Genomic DNA, 17,855 nt, shown 5'->3' on the forward strand with positions numbered 1-17,855 from the left:
AGAGTACAGTATATACGCATGCATATGAGATGAATAATGTAGGGTAAGTAACATTATATAAGGTAGCATTGTTTAAAGTGGCTAGTGATATATTTACATCATTTCCCATCAATTCCCATTATTAAAGTGGCTGGAGTTGAGTCAGTGTCAGGGTGTTGGCAGCAGCCACTCAGTGTTAGTGGTGGCTGTTTAACAGTCTGATGGCCTTGAGATAGAAGCTGTTTTTCAGTCTCTCGGTCCCAGCTTTGATGCACCTGTACTGACCTCGCCTTCTGGATGATAGCGGGGTGAACAGGCAGTGGCTCGGGTGGTTGATGTCCTTGATGATCTTTATGGCCTTCCTGTGACATCGGGTGGTGTAGGTGTCCTGGAGGGCAGGTAGTTTGCCCCCGGTGATGCGTTGTGCAGACCTCACTACCCTCTGGAGAGCCTTACGGTTGAGGGCGGTGCAGTTGCCATACCAGGCGGTGATACAGCCCGCCAGGATGCTCTCGATTGTGCATCTGTAGAAGTTTGTGAGTGCTTTTGGTGACAAGCCAAATTTCTTCAGCCTCCTGAGGTTGAAGAGGCGCTGCTGCGCCTTCTTCACGATGCTGTCTGTGTGAGTGGACCAATTCAGTTTGTCTGTGATGTGTATGCCGAGGAACTTAAAACTTGCTACCCTCTCCACTACTGTTCCATCGATGTGGATAGGAGGGTGTTCCCTCTGCTGTTTCCTGAAGTCCACAATCATCTCCTTAGTTTTGTTGACGTTGAGTGTGAGGTTATTTTCCTGACACCACACTCCGAGGGCCCTCACCTCCTCCCTGTACGCCGTCTCGTCGTTGTTGGTAATCAAGCCTACCACTGTTGTGTCGTCCGCAAACTTGATGATTGAGTTGGAGGCGTGCGTGGCCACGCAGTCGTGGGTGAACAGGGAGTACAGGAGAGGGCTCAGAACGCACCCTTGTGGGGCCCCAGTGTTGAGGATCAGCGGGGAGGAGATGTTGTTGCCTACCCTCACCACCTGGGGGCGGCCCGTCAGGAAGTCCAGTACCCAGTTGCACAGGGCGGGGTCGAGACCCAGGGTCTCGAGCTTGATGACGAGCTTGGAGGGTACTATGGTGTTGAATGCCGAGCTGTAGTCGATGAACAGCATTCTCACATAGGTATTCCTCTTATCCATATGGGTTAGGGCAGTGTGCAGTGTGGTTGAGATTGCATCGTCTGTGGACCTATTTGGGCGGTAAGCAAATTGGAGTGGGTCTAGGGTGTCAGGTAGGGTGGAGGTGATATGGTCCTTGACTAGTCTCTCAAAGCACTTCATGATGACGGATGTGAGTGCTACGGGGCGGTAGTCGTTTAGCTCAGTTACCTTAGCTTTCTTGGGAACAGGAACAATGGTGGCCCTCTTGAAGCATGTGGGAACAGCAGACTGGTATAGGGATTGATTGAATATGTCCGTAAACACACCGGCCAGCTGGTCTGCGCATGCTCTAAGGGCGCAGCTGGGGATGCCGTCTGGGCCTGCAGCCTTGCGAGGGTTAACACGTTTAAATGTCTTACTCACCTCGGCTGCAGTGAAGGAGAGACCGCATGTTTTCGTTGCAGGCCGTGTCAGTGGCACCGCACCTCAAAGTGGGCAAAAAAGTTATTTAGTCTGCCTGGGAGCAAGACATCCTGGTCCGTGACTGGGCTGGATTTCTTCCTGTAGTCCGTGATTGACTGTAGACCCTGCCACATGCCTCTTGTGTCTGAGCCGTTGAATTGAGATTCTACTTTGTCTCTGTACTGGCGCTTAGCTTGTTTGATTAGCCTTGCGGAGGGAATAGCTGCACTGTTTGTATTCGGTCATGTTACCAGACACCTTGCCCTGATTAAAAGCAGTGTTTCGCGCTTTCAGTTTCACACGAATGCTGCCATCAATCCACGGTTTCTGGTTAGGGAATGTTTTAATCGTTGCTATGGGAATGACATCTTCAACGCACGTTCTAATGAACTCGCACACCGAATCAGCGTATTCGTCAATGTTGTTATCTGACGCAATACGAAACATCTCCCAGTCCACGTGATGGAAGCAGTCTTGGAGTGTGGAGTCAGCTTGGTCGGACCAGCGTTGGACAGACCTGCGTGGGAGCCTCTTGTTTTAGTTTCTGTCTGTAGGCAGGGATCAACAAAATTGAGTCATGGTCAGCTTTTCCGAAAGGGGGGCGGGGCAGGGCCTTATATGCGTCGCGGAAGTTAGAGTAACAATGATCCAAGGTCTTTCCACCCCTGGTTGCGCAATCGATATGCTGATAAAATTTAGGGAGTCTTGTTTTCAGATTAGCCTTGTTAAAATCCCCAGCTACAATGAATGCAGCCTCCGGATTAATCGTTTCCAGTTTGCAGAGAGTTAAATAAAGTTTGTTCAGAGCCATCGATGTGTCTGCTTGGGGGGGGGATATATACGGCTGTGATTATAATCGAAGATAATTCTCTTGGTAGATAATGCGGTCTACATTTGATTGTGAGGAATTCTAAATCAGGTGAACAGAAGGATTTGAGTTCCTGTATGTTTCTTTCATCACACCATGTCACGTTGGCCATGAGGCATACGCCTCCGCCCCTCTTCTTACCAGAAAGATGTTTGTTTCTGTCAGCGCGATGCGTGGAGAAACCCATTGGCTGCACCGCTTCGGATAGAGTCTCTCCAGTGAGCCATGTTTCAGTGAAGCAAAGGACGTTACAGTCTCTGATGTCCCTCTGGAATGCTACCCTTGCTCGGATTTCATCAACCTTGTTGTCAAGAGACTGGACATTGGCAAGAAGAATGCTAGGGAGTGGTGCACGGTGTGCCCGTCTCCGGAGTCTGACCAGAAGACCGCCTCGTTTCCCTCTCTTTCGGAGTCGTTTTTTTGGGTCGCTGCATAGGGAGATGCAGTAGTCCCAGAGTTAATGATCCAAGGTCAATTTATATTAGACAGGAAGTGTTATTAAAGAGATGCTTTACATTGAAATACAGATAGATGCAGTAGTCCCAGAGTTAATGATCCAATGTCAGTTTTGCATTTCACCTCCTGATTGATGAAAAAAAAAAAAAACACAAGGCTTAAACATGCTATCCCTCTCCATCTGTCTCTCGTCTGCAGATATGTTTTGATGTTAGAGGATGCCAACAAACACCCAGTCTCATCATCGCCACCTCATTATATAAGTTGAACTGAGAGAATATTTAGTTAGCAATGTGATTCATTAATCATGTGGTGCCTTTTCTGCTCCTATGTGCTTACCTCTTTCCCTTTCTGTCTTTTACACCTCTCTCACACTCCTGGTTTTGGATATGACTGAAAAATTATCTCTAAGACATTCATACCTAAACTGCACCTTTATTTGCCAAAGTAGAGTACATGATCAGTGAATATATTAAATGTACAGGCTACAATGTGGGGATCTCATGCATGGTAATAACTACATCTATATATGACTTGCATCCTTGGCACTACATGATATTATATTCTACTCAATCCATAGGCTTCATTAATGTCATTCAGGCTGTTTTGAAATTGATACGACTGGCTATGATAGCTGAGGTTCATAGCTAGGTTCTGAACTAATATGTATACCAAACGTTTGGGTCCATACACAGATCGGCTAGATAGCTAGCTACACATCCATAGGCATACAGGTATTTTAAATCATCCACTGCACAATATCTTCTTAGGGCTGAAATCCCAGTAAAAGTGCAGTGCGCCAAATTCAAAACAACAGAAATCTCATAATTAAAATTCCTCAAACAATCAAGTATCTTATACCATTTTAAAGGTAATCTTGTTGTTAATCCCAACACAGTGTCCGATTTCAAATAGGCTTTACAGCGAAAGCACCACAAATGATTATGTTAGGTCAGAGCCAAGCCACAGAAAAACACAGCCATTTTTCCAGCCAAAGAGAGGAGTCACAAAAAGCACAAATAGAGATAAAATTAATCACAATTCATCACGTTCCAAAAAACGTCCGGTTATTTTGCAGAGAGCCACATCAATTTACAGAAATACTCATTATAAATGTTGATGAAAATACAAGTGTTATGCATGGAATTTTAGATCCACTTCTCCTTAATGCAACCGCTGTGTCAGATTTCAAAAAAGCTTTATGGAAAAAGCAAACCATGCAATAATCTGAGTACAGCACTCAGACAAACAACTACATATATCCGCCATGTTGGAGTCAACAGAAGTCAGAAATAACATCATAAATATTCACTGACCTTTGATGATCTTCATCAGAATGCACTCCCAGGAATCCCAGTTCCACAATAAATGTTTGATTTGTTCGATACTGTCCATAATTTATGTCCAAATTGCTACTTTTGTTGGCGCGTTTGGTAACCAAATGAAAATTCACGAAGCGCGTTCACAAGTTGCAGACTAAATGTCAAAGAGTTCCGTTTTAGTCCATAGAAACATGTCAAACGATGTATGGAATCAATCTTTAGGATGTTTTTAACATAAAATTCAATAAGGTTCCAACCATAGAATTCCGTTGTCTGCAGAAAAGCAAAGGAGAGCGAGCTACCGCTAATGTGAAATGCGCATGACCAGCCCATGGCTGCTGACAGACCTCTGACTCATTCCCCTCTCATTCAGCCCCCCTTCACAGTAGAAGCCTCAAACAAGTTTTGAAAGACAGCTGACATCTATTGGAAGCCGTAGGAAGTGCAACATAACCAATATCCCACTGTATCTTCAATAGGGGCTGAGTTGTATTTTCAGGTATTTTCTGGTACACAGAAAATACCCGAGCTTTGAAGCAAACTTCCAGAAAATTGGAACGGAAATGGCGCCACACCAAACTGGAAGTCTTCCGACTAGCTTGGAAAGACAGTACCGTGCAGTACCGAAGAGCCCTTACTGCTGCTCGATCATCCTATTTTTCTAACTTAATTGAGGAAAATAAGAACAATCCGAAATTCCTTTTTGATACTGTCGCAAAGCTAACTAAAAAGCATCATTCCCCAAGAGAGGATGGCTTTCACTTCAGCAGAGATAAATTCATGAACTTCTTTGAGGAAAAGATCATGATTATTAGAAAGCAAATTACGGCCTCCCCTTTAAATCTGCGTATTCCTTCAAAGCCCAGTTGTCCAAACTCTGCCAGGACCTAAGATCAAGAGAGACGCTCAAGTGTTTAGTACTATATCTCTTGACACAATGATGAAAATAATCATGGCCTCTAAACCTCCAAGCTGCATACTGGACCCCATTCCAACTAAACTACTGAAAGAGCTACTTCCTGTGCTTGGCCCTCCTATGTTGAACATAATAAACAGCTCTCTATCCACCGGATGTGTACCAAACTCACTAAAAGTGGCAGTAATAAAGCCTCTCTTGAAAAAGCCAAACCTTGACCCAGAAAATATAAAAAACTATCGGCCTATATCGAATCTTCCATTCCTCTCAAAAATTTTAGAAAAGGCTGTTGCGCAGCAACTCACTGCCTTCCTGAAGACAAACAATATATACGAAATGCTTCAGTCTGGTTTTAGACCCCATCATAGCACTGAGACTGCACTTGTGAAGGTGGTAAATTACCTTTTAATGGCATCAGACCGAGGTTCTGCATCTGTCCTCGTGCTCCTAGACCTTAATGCTGCTTTTGATACCATCGATCACCACATTCTTTTGGAGAGATTGGAAACCCAAATTGGTCTACACGGACAAGTTCTGGCCTGGTTTAGATCTTATCTGTCGGAAAGATATCAGTTTGTCTCTGTGAATGGTTTGTCCTCTGACAAATCAACTGTACATTTCGGTGTTCCTCAAGGTTCCGTTTTAGGACCACTATTGTTTTCACTATATATTTTACCTCTTGGGGATGTCATTCAAAAACATAATGTTAATTTTCACTGCTATGCGGATGACACACAGCTGTACATTTCAATGAAACATGGTGAAGCCCCAAAATTGCCCTCGCTAGAAGCATGTGGTTCAGACATAAGGAAGTGGATGGCTGCAAACTTTATACTTTTAAACTCGGACAAAACAGAGATGCTTGTTCTAGGTCCCAAGAAACAAAGAGATCTTCTGTTGAATCTGACAATTAATCTTAATGGTTGTACAGTCGTCTCCAATAAAACTGTGAAGGACCTCGGCGTTACTCTGGACCCTGACTTCTCTTTTGAAGAACATATCAAGACCATTTCAAGGACAGCTTTTTTCCATCTACGTAACATTGCAAAAATCTGAAACTTTCTGTCCAAAAATGATGCATAAAATTAATCCATGCTTTTGTCACTTCTAGGTTAGACTACTGCAATGCTCTACTTTCCGGCTACCCGGATAAAGCACTAAATAAACTTCAGTTAGTGGTAAATTCGGCTGCTAGAATCGTGACTAGAACCCAAAAATTTGATAATATTACTCCAGTGCTAGCTTCCCTACACTGGCTTCCTGTCAAGGCAAGGGCTGATTTCAAGGTTTTACCTACAAAGCATTACATGGGCTTGCTCCTACCAATCTCTCTGATTTGGTCCTGCCGTACATACCTACACGTACGCTACGGTCACAAGACGCAGGCCTCCTAATTGTCCCTAGAATTTCTAAGCAAACAGCTGGAGGCAGGGCTTTCTCCTATAGAGCTCCATTTTTATGGAATGGTCTGCCTACACATGTAAGAGACGCAAACTCGGTCTCTACCTTTAAGTCTTTACTGAAGACTCATCTCTTCAGTGGGTCATATGATTGAGTGTAGTCTGGCCCAGGAGTGGGAAGGTGAACGGAAAGGCTCTGGAGCAACGAACCGCCCTTGCTGTCTCTGCCTGGCCGGTTCCCCTCTTTCCACTGGGATTCTCTGCCTCTAACCCTATTACAGGGGCTGAGTCACTGGCTTACTGGGGCTCTTTCATACCGTCCCTAGGAGGGGTGCGTCACTTGAGTGGGTTGAGTCACTGATGTGATCTTCCTGTCTGGGTTGGCGCCCCCCCTTGGGTTGTGCCGTGGCAGAGATCTTTGTGGGCTATACTCGGCCTTGTCTCAGGATGGTAAGTTGGTGGTTGAAGATATCCCTCTAGTGGTGTGGGGGCTGTGCTTTGGCAAAGTGGGTGGGGTTATATCCTTCCTGTTTGGCCCTGTCCGGGGGTGTCCTCGGATGGGGCCACAGTGTCTCCTGACCCCTCCTGTCTCAGCCTCCAGTATTTATGCTGCAGTAGTTTATGTGTCGGGGGGCTAGGGTCAGTTTGTTATATCTGGAGTACTTCTCCTGTCCTATTGGGTGTATTGTGTGAATTCAAGTGTGCTCTCTCTAATTCTCCCTTTCTCTCTTTCTTTCTCTCTCTCGGAGGACCTTGCCTCAGGACAACCTGACATGATGACTCCTTGCTGTCCCCAGTCCACCTGGCCGTGCTGCTGCTCCAGTTTCAACTGTTCTGCCTTATTATTATTTGACCATGCTGGTCATTTATGAACATTTGAACATCTTGGCCATGTTCTGTTATAATCTCCACCCGGCACAGCCAGAAGAGGACTGGCCACCCCACATAGCCTGGTTCCTCTCTAGGTTTCTTCCTAGGTTTTGGCCTTTCTAGGGAGTTTTTCTTTTTTTTTTGCTTCTACACCTGCATTGCTTGCTGTTTGGGGTTTTAGGCTGGGTTTATGTACAGCACTTTGAGATATCAGCTGATGTACGAAGGGCTATATAAATACATTTGATTTGATTTGACCAACCTCAGATTTCCCACTTCCTGGTTGGATTTTTTCTCAGGTTTTTGCCTGCCATATGAGTTCTGTTATACTCACAGACATCATTCAAACAGTTTTAGAAACTTCAGAGTGTTTTCTATCCAAATGTACTAATAATATGCATATATTAGCAACTGGGACTGAGGAGCAGGCAATTTACTTTGGGCACCTCTGGGCACCTTATTCATCCAAGCTACTCAATACTGCCCCCAGCCATAAGAAGATTAACAAGAACATAGCTAGCTACGTTATTTAATCTATCTGCATGGCAAATATCAGCAAGGCAAGCTTACACAATTGTACATTAAATTTGCATTAAATTCTTTAGCTAGCTAGATTCTATACATCCACTGTTTCATAAAACACCAGCCTGGTTTTCTGGTTGTTTCAGGAGTCCCTAAAACAACCAGAATTACAATTTCATACTTATGTCACAACACCCATAATGCTATCTGGCTATCTGGCTAAATCGCGATTTTCGTAACTTTATGAGCTTGATGATAAAAAAAAAGCAAAATCGTTTGTCTCTATATTAACTAACATTCCTGTCAACGGTACATGTTTCTGCATGATTCGTTATTAAGTTATAATCCCTTACATTTGCTTCCATCCTAGTATTTCTGTCCGCCATCTTTGATCCAGTTCAGTTCTGTGTAGGGGTACCCCTCTCTTCTAGTATTGTTGTCTGCCATCTTTGTTCCAGTTCAGATCTGTGTAGGGGTACCCCTCTCTCCTAGTATTTCTGTCCGCCATCTTTGATCCAGTTCAGTTCTGTGTAGGGGTACCCCTCTCTCCTAGTATTTATGTCCGCCATCTTTGATCCAAATCAAATCAAATCAAATGTATTTATATAGCCCTTCGTACATCAGCTGATATCTCAAAGTGCTGTACAGAAACCCAGCCTAAAACCCCAAACAGCAAGCAATGCAGGTGTAGAAGCACGGTGGCTAGGAAAAACTCCCTAGAAAGGCCAAAACCTAGGAAGAAACCTAGAGAGGAACCAGGCTATGTGGGGTGGCCAGTCCTCTTCTGGCTGTGCCGGATGGAGATTATAACAAAACATGGTCAAGATGTTCAAATGTTCATAAATGACCAGCATGGTCGAATAATAATAAGGCAGAACAGTTGAAACTGGAGCAGCAGCACAGCCAGGTGGACTGGGGACAGCAAGGAGTCATCATGTCAGGTATTCCTGGGGCATGGTCCTAGGGCTCAGGTCCTCCGAGAGAGAGAAAGAAAGAGAGAATTAGAGAGAGCATATGTGGGATGGCCAGTCCTCTTCTGGCTGTGCCGGGTGGAGATTATAACAGAACATGGCCAAGATGTTCAAATGTTCATAAATGACCAGCATGGTCGAATAATAATAAGGCAGAACAGTTGAAACTGGAGCAGCAGCACAGCCAGGTGGACTGGGGACAGCAAGGAGTCATCATGTCAGGTAGTCCTGGGGCATGGTCCTAGGGCTCAGGTCCTCCGAGAGAGAGAAAGAGAGGAGAGAATTAGAGAACGCACACTTAGATTCACACAGGACACCAAATAGGACAGGAGAAGTACTCCAGATATAACAAACTGACCCTAGCCCCCCGACACATAAACTACTGGAGCATAAATACTGGAGGCTGAGTTCTGTGTAGGGGTACCCCTCTCTCCTAGTATTTCTGTCCGCTATCTTTGATCCAGTTCAGTTCTGTGTAGGCGTACCCCTCTCTCCTAGTATTTATGTCCACCATCTTTGATCCAGTTCAGTTCTGTGTAGGGGTACCCCTCTCTCCTACTATTTATGTCCGCCATCTTTCATCCAGTTCAGTTCTGTGAAGGGGTACCCGTCTCTCCTAGTATTTCTGTCCACCATCTTTGCTGAAGAAAGTCTAACAGTCACTAGTGCAGCAGCAGCCTCCCCTGGTCCTAGTGCCGGCCAGGAAAGAAGTTTAAGATGCGATGGAACGGTTGACGAAAAAATAAAAACCAGAAAAAATATATTGACGGATATTGTTTTATTTAGGGGTGGGCTAATTAATATTTTAGGCCTAGAGACGTCTCTGATTCCTACCCTTTAACTTTTTGTCTGAAAATTAAATATTTTACTCAACTGCGTTACCCACTCCAGTTAGCAGATGGCGGTCTGGGGCTTTAAGGAAGTGCTGCTAGTGTGACGTATAATCTAGTGGACGGAACGCTTCTTTCAACAGCAGCAACAGTTAGTCAGCCACCTCGGTAGCTTGCTAGACAAAATAGCCGAACCAATAAAGCTCTTTAGACGCTTTCGTGTTTAGTAGCCACTGTGTTTTAAACCCTCTTCTGTCGTCTAGTTAGTTATCCGATTTAATTTCATATTTATGGTATTGTTGTTATTATTCAGCTAGCTGGTTATGTTAGCATTAGCCGACCATGCTGTCACTAAGCTACTCTCCTCCTTCTGAAGAAGAAGAGGAGGATGATATCACAGTAAAACAAGTAGAGGGTGAGGCCGTTACTGTGAAGGAAGAGGAGGATGTTACAGTAAAAGGAGGAGGAAGAGAAAGATGAGGATGCAGTTTATGGAGTGAAAGAGGAGGAGGGAGAGATGACTGTTACATCGAAAAAGGAGGAGGAAACTGGATATCTGGGCTCGGTTTCCCAAACGCATCTTAAGGCATCCAATGGTTCTAACGATGAATTTAGCCATAAGATGGTTTTGAGAAACCGTTCCCTGATTAACAATAGTAAGTACTGTCAGAAGAATCAATGGCTAGAAATAAAGTCACAATATGGATGTAGCAATTGCAGATTTCCGCTTTAACACCAAACATCAGTTCATCAACTGCAGAATTTGTGCCTCTGTTTTTTTTTACTATAATGTTTAGAAACACTGTAAATCAACACTGTATCGCCTCAACATGGTTAAACTATAATGTTGATATCATGGATGGTCAGTCCTTGCATCTATAGGTCTGTCTGTCTGTAGGTAATTACCAAAACAGTGGTGGAATGACAGATTTGTATTGTTTGAACTGCAGATTGCTGGGTTGTGTGGGTTTTTTAACAGCAACAAAATGGCTGCCCAGAGACATGGTTTGGTTAACAGCTGAGGGATGTGGGAAGGAGAAGTGTAACCACTCTCAAATTCATAGAGAACGATATTGTAGGAACTGTAACCCAACACCTAGCGACCTCGTCAAGAAGTTCAGACATCTTGGTGTAACAGTTATAAGGTGTTGGCTTGACAGTCGCCAACACTACACTATTAATACAAAGACTGGCCATCCATGATGTCATAATGATAGTTTAACCAGGGTTCTAAGGCTATATGGTATATTCTAGAATTCATCCATGATGTCATAATGATAGTTTAACCAGGTTTCTAGGATATATAGTATATTCTAGAATTCATCCATAATGTCATAACGATAGTTTAACCAGGTTTCTAGGCTATATAGTATATTCTATAATCCATCCATGATGTCATATTGTCACTGGAATTTCATAATTCCTATTGATTGTACATTAATTAAATCACTCCGTCTATTTTATAAGAATTTGTAAGATTCCTATTTGCATGCACCGGTCTTATCAAAATTAGATAATAGTATTTATTCTCGGAGCGCGCTGCCATGTAACCACGAACAACAGTTTATATACAAAATATGACGTCATAGGTTATAAAATGTCCTTTCTCCTATCAACAAGGATTCCAACAAGTTGAAAAGTTCATTCCAACCCACTAGCTCGCTCACTCCAGATACACACTTATCTATTAACTTCTGGAATCTTCACCTTCATCCATCACTATTTAGAAGACAGTTTCAGATAATGGAAAACCCAGGAAAACACTCTCTGCCTATCTAAACATCCCAGAGCTAAGTTGAGTCGGTTCAACCATAGGTTAACGACCCTTTTTGCTTACTTAAAAACCCACAATTCCAGTCTTCTCCAACCTGGCTGGAATGGTATTTATTTCATTTAATTACCCCCTGTCTCTTGCTCCACAATCCCTTCCTTATTAATTAATATTATTAATCAGATATAATAAAACAGAGTATACGTTTCATTAGTTATAGTTATATTTAAAATTTAGATATTGTTTAGTCTTTATTCATAAAATTCCTAACAAATAATGATAGTTTAACCAGGTTTCTAGGATATATAGTATAATCTATAATTCATCCATGATGTCATAGTGATAGTTTAACCAGGATTCTAGGCTATATAGTATATTCTAGAACTGCCAGTGTAGATTTCCTGTGGGGGTCAAATTGTTAGAGCTGTTGATAAGTCATTGTATAATATTCAGCCAATTTCTTTTCATGCCATTACATTAATGGTAAGACATACCTAGATTAAAGTACATTCATGAATTGGTTTGAAACCTTTGTTTTTAATCCTTTTCAAAGTTGATGCCTTGGCGGATTTGTAAAAAATGGTTTGTCATTAAACACTTTTAAAATTGTATTTAAATGTAACCTTTATTTAACTATGCAAGTCAGTTAAGAACAAATTCTTGCCTACCCCGGACGACGCTGGGCCAATTGTGCGCAGCCCTACGGCCCAATCACGGCCGGTTGGGATACAGCCTGGTTTTGAACCCGGGTGTCTGTAGTGACGCCTCAAGCGGGGGCCCCAAAATCATGTTCTAGTGCTGTCCCCAACTAAAATACATCTTGGTCAACCAAGAGTCATCTGTTCTTTCTACCAATCGCCCCATGTGTTTTTATAAAATCTATATGTACTGAACTTGTCTGATGCTTTAAGCATGCTGTTTGGTTAAATAAATAAGACACACACATGACTAGAGGGAGCCAGTCATAAACAACCTTTTTAAAATGTTTTATTCTACCTTTATTTTACTAGGCAAGTCAGTTTAGAACGAATTCTTATTTTCAATGACGACCTAGGAATAGTGGATTAACTGCCTTGTTCGGTTACCAGTCCAACGCTCTAACCACTAGGCTACGCTGCTGCCCCAACCTAACCAGAAGAACCCCCCCCCCCCGTTGCTGAAATTAGTAAATTCTGCAGTTCAGTAATAGACTAACAGACTACTGATAGATAGACTAATAGACTAGTAATAGACTACAGTCGGCAACCTTTTCCAGTTTTTTCCAATTTATCTGACCATTTCTACCAATTTGCGTGCCAGTTATGATTTTCATATGCACATTTTTGTGAAACAGTAAATCTAAATTAAAATTATGCAAATCTAAAATTAACGTTTATTGCCATTGCTAACTATGTAAAAAAATTACCTACATAAAGCCAACAAATAAAAACATTGCATTCTGCAGGTAGAAAATATCCGTATTAATATTAAATATCCTAGAACTCACTTTGGCTGCACATGGCCTGTCTACAACAAACTTTAAACTTTGTATCAACTATCAACTCGGACTTGCAACATTGTATAAAACATTCTGGGCCCTCAGTTTCCCGGCACCAGTGAGTTCGGGACAGACACAGCTGTCGGCTATTTGTGCAAAGGAAAATAAGTAATCAGGTATGTTATGACATTTCCACTGGATCAGAGCATTACATTTTTCCCTTTCATGCCGAGTGGTTATCGAAAGTGTGAGAACTGGAAATATTTCATGAAAATACTTTGAGGAACTATTGTCATACGCAATTGATTTTGATTAGTTACTTGCTGTTTGAGGTGAAGAACATTTTTATTTGAGAAGCTCCGCAACTCATTAGTGGTGGTGCGTTAACGCGGTTCTTCAATAATTACACATCATTCTTAATACTGTAGCTATTTAGTTACAGTCACATGTTCAACTATCATCAGCTGATCCAGGAAATCATTTTCTGAAAGACAGTCACATGACAAACATCACGACATGCAACAACAAGCAAAGTGCTTCTTCATTCATTACTCTGGTAAAGACAGTTGCTGTGCTCCACGTTAGATCCAACATCACTAACAAATTGATATTTATAATGTTATTGTCTGGTTGATTTACAGTAGGGTCTCTTTAGTCTGTTTGGACACAGATATACTTAGCTCATAATGTGTAGAGAACTGTTCCTTGATGGATAGGCTATTGTACAACACACAGAGCTATTTTCCTTTATTCAGGACATTTAGAATGACAACACATTACTGAGTAGCCTAGTGGGAATATTCACAAAAGTATCTATTGATCAGGATATGAAATGTCATGACAAAGTCATTTTAGTTTCCATGTTTCACCTGAAATATTAAATGATATATAGTCCTAGGTCTATATTGTTAGGTGAAGTTATGGGTCCTACAGTAGGTCTGTTATTGTTAGGAGAAGTTATGATAAACACTCAGTGGAAAAACGCTCATTGTCAGGCTGATGGCAAAGCTAGCCAAATAGCGTTTTAAGTGTTTAAAAAAAAAGTATAAAGCAGTTGATTTGCAACAATAACACAAAGATTATATTAAGCAGGACATTCAAACAAGGTTTACAATTATAATCCAAAAGTAGTGTGAAATTCACTCATTAGCAACCTGCAAATGGAGGCTATATTTGCTGTCAGCTTATGAGAACTCCCCTGAGATTTCCCCCACAGTGGTGAATTAGTGAATAGACAGAGCTTAATGAGTTTCCTTGAGTAGCACTCCTGATCTTGCGCTGATAGTGAGCTGTAATATTCAGAAAACGTGGAAATCTTAAATCTTCGCTCAGCATTTTTACTCCAGGCAGATATACTACATCCATAACTAGTGGTTTCCTCATTAGCATGGAGGAGTTTCTGCAACATAATTGCGTGTGCATCGCCCTCGTGCTGCAATTTTAGCAAACACAGAAAGGGGCCTACAGTGCCTTGCGAAAGTATTCGGCCCCCTTGAACTTTGTGACCTTTTGCCACATTTCAGGCTTCAAACATAAAGATATAAAACTGTATTTTTTTGTGAAGAATCAACAACAAGTGGGACACAATCATGAAGTGGAACGACATTTATTGGATATTTCAAACTTTTTTAACAAATCAAAAACTGAAATATTGGGCGTGCAAAATTATTCAGCCCCCTTAAGTTACCGCTCTTTGCTCCTCCTCCTTCCGTGAGGCCATCCCCTCTGGGACTGGGCCTCCTCAACTTCCCCCATCCCCCGCTCCTACTTCCCCCCTCCTCCCCCCAGCCGCAGACACATATGACCTCTGACGAGCCGGGAGCCGGGCATTACTGCCACAGGTGTGCTGACGAGCCACACCAGTGGCATGCCGTGAGCTCGTCACAGTCCTTCGCCTCGTGCTCCCTAGATCCACAAAATCTGTACTTTCTTGTGCTGCACGAGGCTAGGATGTGCCCGTAGGCCATACAACGCCTACAAAACGGGGGCTGACGTGCATAAAACAATGTCCCCCTGTCAGCCCCCAGGGAGAACATAGCTGGAGGATGAAGGTAGCCGCCCAGTCCCTTTGGGTCCTCCCTGAGGAGGGCCTGGGAGTCTCTCCTCCTGTTCCAAAAACCCAGGGAGTCCTTGAGGTGCCTTGCTGAGGAGATGTCATCCATGTATCTCCCCAGAAAGGCCCTCACCTCCTCATCATAAATGTTCAGTTACAATCCTGAAATTGTTTTTGTTGTGTTTTGCCAAGCTGGTTACCTCGTCGTGGCAAATCAGCCTCGCACCTTCCACTTCTCTCACCTTTTTCAGGATCTCGTCGTGTTTTTCTTCTGTGTGTAAAGCCACATCATAAGTTCCTTCCAACGAGTAACCTAGGAGGCAAAACACATCCTTCCCTGTCAGTTTAAGGATCCACATCAAGATAGTCCTTCCAAAAGTTTCACGTCCGAATGGCTCCATCTCCTTGTCCTTCCACACAAAGCGGACCGTATTCGCCAGCCCGATCCCAGGGACCGACCTATTTGAAGAATTTTGCGCCATCTCCACTCCCGCTCTCTTCCAAAAAAGGTAAAACTGAAAAGAAAAGCAAAAACAGCTGAGAATATTTACCCCCAAAAAACTTTTTTTCCGGCCTACGACTTTCAGCTCATAGGTTACGGTACCCTCAGTACCCAACTTGAACTTAGCCACACAGGAGGGAAGCCTTATAGCTGTGATCAATGTGACAAGAGATACTCTCATTCAAGTGGTCTGATTAAACATCAGAAAATACATGCAGGAGATCCACAGAGTGTAGAATGACCTCCAAAACCAGATCTGGGTAGTCAAACAGAGTGTAGACCAAAATACATAAAATCACATTTTATTTGTCACATACACTTGTTTAGCAGATGTTATTGCGGGTGTAGAAAAATGCTTGTGTTTCTAGCTCCAACAGTCCAGTAATATCTAACCAGTATTATCTAACAATACACACAATCTAAATGAATGGAATTAAGAATATATAAATATTTGGACGAGTGATGTCAGAGGGGCATAGACTAAGATACAGTAGAATAGGATAGAATACAGTATATACCAGAGGTGGGACCAAGTCATTGTTTTACAAGAGTCTTAGCACTCAAGTCACAAGTCAAGACAAGCTATGGGGCGCAATCAGGCGATGTAGGCTTGTACACAACCGCCCAACCTTAACACACACATACACCCTCTCTGTGTGTGGTTACAGTAGGCATATATATGTCAATGGTTTTACGAACAGCACTCTGTGTTCGACAATCAGGCAGGATTTAGGCTACCAACTGCCTAGACAGTTGAAGCTCAATCTTGGGTGCAATGTTCACGTTCCCGCACTGACTGACTGTGTGGAGGAACATTGATTTAATGTTACGATGGCCTACATGCTATACTAGCAACATAAATATTGTATAGCTGTCGGCTATATTAGCCACGACTTACCGTTCTTTGTGCAGCTTCAAATGTCGAACAGTTGGAAGTTGTTGCGCCCCATGTCTGTAATGTTCTTCCCAGATGTTTTGCAAGGTGCAATCCGTTTTTTGGTGATACAGCGTAGTCTTTATATCTGAAAATAATAATTACTTAATTACATCAAGCGTCCCAATGGCAAAACGTTTGATTTAATTATGTTCCAAACGTAAAACTTTCGAGTTCATTGTGACACGGTCACGTTGCCTGTTGTTTATTGCCACGTTTGGATGAAACCTTTTTTTAATATCCTTTTTTAAAATATAAATATCCTTTTACCCACGTCTTTTCTCCTCAATTTCAATCTTGTCTCATCTTTGCAACTCCAAAACAGGCTGGGGAGGCGAAGGTCAAGTCATACTTCCTCTGAAACATGACTCGCATAACCGAGCTTCTTAACAACAGCCCAGTTAACCCGGAAGCAAGCCGCACCAATATGTCGGAGGAAACACCATTCACCTGACGACCGAGGTCAGCCTGCAGGCACCCGGCCCGCAAAAAGGAGTCTCTCCAGAGGGTAGTGAGGTCTGCACAACGCATCACCGGTGGCAAACTACCTGCCCTCCAGGACACCTACACCACCCGATGTCACAGGAAGGCCAAAAAGATCATCAAGGACAACAACCACCCGAGCCACTGCCTGTTCACCCTGCTATCATACAGAAGGCGAGGTCAGTACAGGTGCATCAAAGCTGGGACCAAGAGGCTGTAAAACAGCTTCTATCTCAAGGCCATCAGACTAACATTGAGTGGCTGCTGCCAACATACTGACTCAACTCCAGCCACTTTAATAATGGAAAATTGATGTAAAAAATATATTACTAGCCACTTTAAACAATGCCACTTAATATAATGTTTACATACCCTACATTATTCATCTCATATGTATATACTGTACTCGATACCATCTACTACATCCTGCCTATGCCGTTCTGTACTATCACTCATTCATATATCTTTATGTACATATTCTTTATCCCTTTACACTTGTGTGTATAAGGTAGCTGTCGTGAAATTGTTAGGTTAGATTACTCGTTGGTTATTACTGCATTGTCGGAACTAGAAGCACAAGCATTTCGCTACACTTGCATTAACATCTGCTAACCATGTGTATGTGACAAATAAAATCTGATTTGATTTGAGTCGCTAGAATGCGATGAGCCAAGTAAAGCCCCCCCTGGCCAAAACCCTCCCCTAACCCGGACGACGCTTGGCCAATTGTGTGCCGCCCTATGGGACTCCCGATCACAGCAGGTTGTGGTACAGTCTGGGATCGAACTTGGGTCTGTAGTGACGCCTCTAGCACTGCGATGCAGTACCTTAGATCGCTGTGCCACCCGGGCATAACCTTTTTGGTTGTTAAAAGTGGGATTTTGACATTATT

Source organism: Oncorhynchus mykiss, chromosome 7 (assembly GCF_013265735.2).
Source record: "Oncorhynchus mykiss isolate Arlee chromosome 7, USDA_OmykA_1.1, whole genome shotgun sequence".
NCBI classification, from domain to species: Eukaryota; Metazoa; Chordata; class Actinopteri; order Salmoniformes; family Salmonidae; genus Oncorhynchus; species Oncorhynchus mykiss.